Below are 2,084 nucleotides of genomic sequence, written 5' to 3'. Positions count from 1 at the left end.
CACACACTCTACCAGGACTTACCACCAGTACCCAAACTCTGATACCACACACACACACACACACACTCTCTACCAGGATTTACTGCCTGTGGTCTGTCTGATGAGCTGTATGGTGTAGGGATGTAACAATTACCGGTATAATGGTAAACCGCGATAAAAATGTTGACGATAATAATTACCATTTTCATTTCAAATATCATGATTATCACAGCTGATTACCACGGTGTGAAAACCGCGTGTTTAATCCTTCCCAGCTTCATCCAAGCCTGCTTTTGACATACAGTAGGCCTGGTACAATGAAACAAAACTGGTACCCTACTGATTCTGTTGTCTAATTGATGGATTTAACTGTGGCACAAAGCCAATTAAACATGACCAAGGAAAAAGTGAATGGGACAACACACAATGCCACGGTAACGTTATGCTATGAATTAAGAATGTTCAGCTCAGCCAGGTTTGTTTGTGCAGTCAGGATGTAGGCCTGCACCAGAATAAAGGAAACATCTACTTAGTAACAATGTTTTTGCTCTCCCTCAGCACCCCCTCTATGAGCACCCCCAGGTGAAAATGAGTTCCAGCGTCCCTGGTTAAATGTTGCACTTTTGATAAGGCTTTGCCTATATTTTGTAATAGTAAATGCTGTCACACTTTTTGAAACTATTTCAGCTTGTGTAGGCCTATTATAAGAATTTCCAAATGGATCGATAAATGTCTATCTATCTATCTATGCATATACAGTTTAAAAAAAAGAAGAAGAAAAAAAAAGATATATATATCTTTATAAATATATATATATATGTATATATGTATGTATACACACACACACACCACACACACAGAGACACACAGACACACACAGAGCCTGATGTCCTGCTTGTGTCCACTTAGTGAGCTATGATAATAGACAATCAATCAGGACTAGCATTTAAAGTAGTTATTGTGCTGGAGCATCAGCTCTCGTACACAGCCGTCCTTGTGTGATGACTTACTCGTGTCAAGATGAAACGAGTCTACCTGCGACAAGGACACACACAAGCAAGGCACCTCTTCACTCTTGTCTCACCTTGTCTTGTTATCTGGCAATCCTGGTTTTAATGTGCTTTCAACATACAGTGGGGAAAATAAGTATTGAACACGTCAACATTTTTTTCAGTAAGTATACTTCCAATGAGGCTATTTGCATGAAATTTTCACCAGACATTAGTATTAACTCAGATAATCCACCCATATAAAAAAATCCAAACATTAAAGTCCATAGGTAGAGTTATGTGGAATGACACCGGAAAAAAGTATTGAACACGCCTGCTGAAATTTCTTAAATACTTTGTGGAAAAGCCTTTATTCGTAATGACAGCTTTAAGGCATTTCCTGTATGATGAAACTAATCAGTCACAGTATTCTGGTGTGAGTTTAGCCCATTCTTTTAAACAGATAGTACTGTAACGATTTGATAGCGAACCACACAGTTGTCCAATCAAAAGGTTTATTCACTGGGAACGAGAGCCGGGACACAGATCGACCAAGACCAAGACACACAACACAATGCAAACAGGGCAGGTCAAGCACGCACACACACTACACATACAGGGGAGGACGCAGCCTCCCACACAAAAAGGATCACACACGAGGGAGAACTAAAAGGGAAACATGTTACAATAAAGACGTTAACATTACACACAAAACTAAGGAGAATAACGACATAAACCCCCCAAATGTTCGCTCTCGTATCCCAGGATCCCCTGCGCGGGAGAACGCTAACACTGTCTTTTGCGCCGACGTTACATAGCTCCCCCAACAAGCCATTGCCGTACTCGGCAATGACCACGAGGTAGCCACATGCTAACGTCGGCGCGCGTCGCCCGCCACTCAGTTCAGTGCGACAGTACCGCCAACTCACGTGGGGTGCACGCGCCGCAGGAGCTCACTCAACGGGGCGCCACGCTGCTAGCAATCCAGTTCGGGCGTGCTAGCAGCCACGTGGCCGACCCCGCTCGTCACCAGCTCCCTCTCAGCAGCCGCCCTCAGGCTGCCCTTTCCGCGGCGTGTCACCACGGCACTCCTCCTCTCCAGACGGGGCCCTAGGT

General features: G+C 44.1%; 1 protein-coding gene across 2 annotated transcripts in view; it reads left to right on the top strand.

Annotated features, from left to right (window-relative positions):
• LOC143136369 (acyl-coenzyme A thioesterase 5-like) overlaps window positions 1-555 on the top strand; it is a 15,191-nt gene extending 14,636 nt beyond the window's left edge. For both annotated transcript variants that reach the window (XM_076297056.1, XM_076297055.1), the window contains exon 10: window positions 1-555. This exon is cut by the window's left edge and continues 640 nt beyond it. The gene's annotated coding sequence lies outside the window, so the exon portion shown is untranslated.
• The last annotated feature ends 1,529 nt before the right edge of the window (window positions 556-2,084 follow it).

Source organism: Alosa pseudoharengus, unplaced genomic scaffold, assembly GCF_046254945.1.
Source record: "Alosa pseudoharengus isolate Yale_2024_CS ecotype anadromous, Long Island Sound unplaced genomic scaffold, YU_APseudo_1.1 YU_APseudo_1.1_scf_20, whole genome shotgun sequence".
Lineage (NCBI taxonomy): Eukaryota > Metazoa > Chordata > Actinopteri > Clupeiformes > Clupeidae > Alosa > Alosa pseudoharengus.
This window is presented reverse-complemented; position numbering and strand designations above follow the sequence as displayed.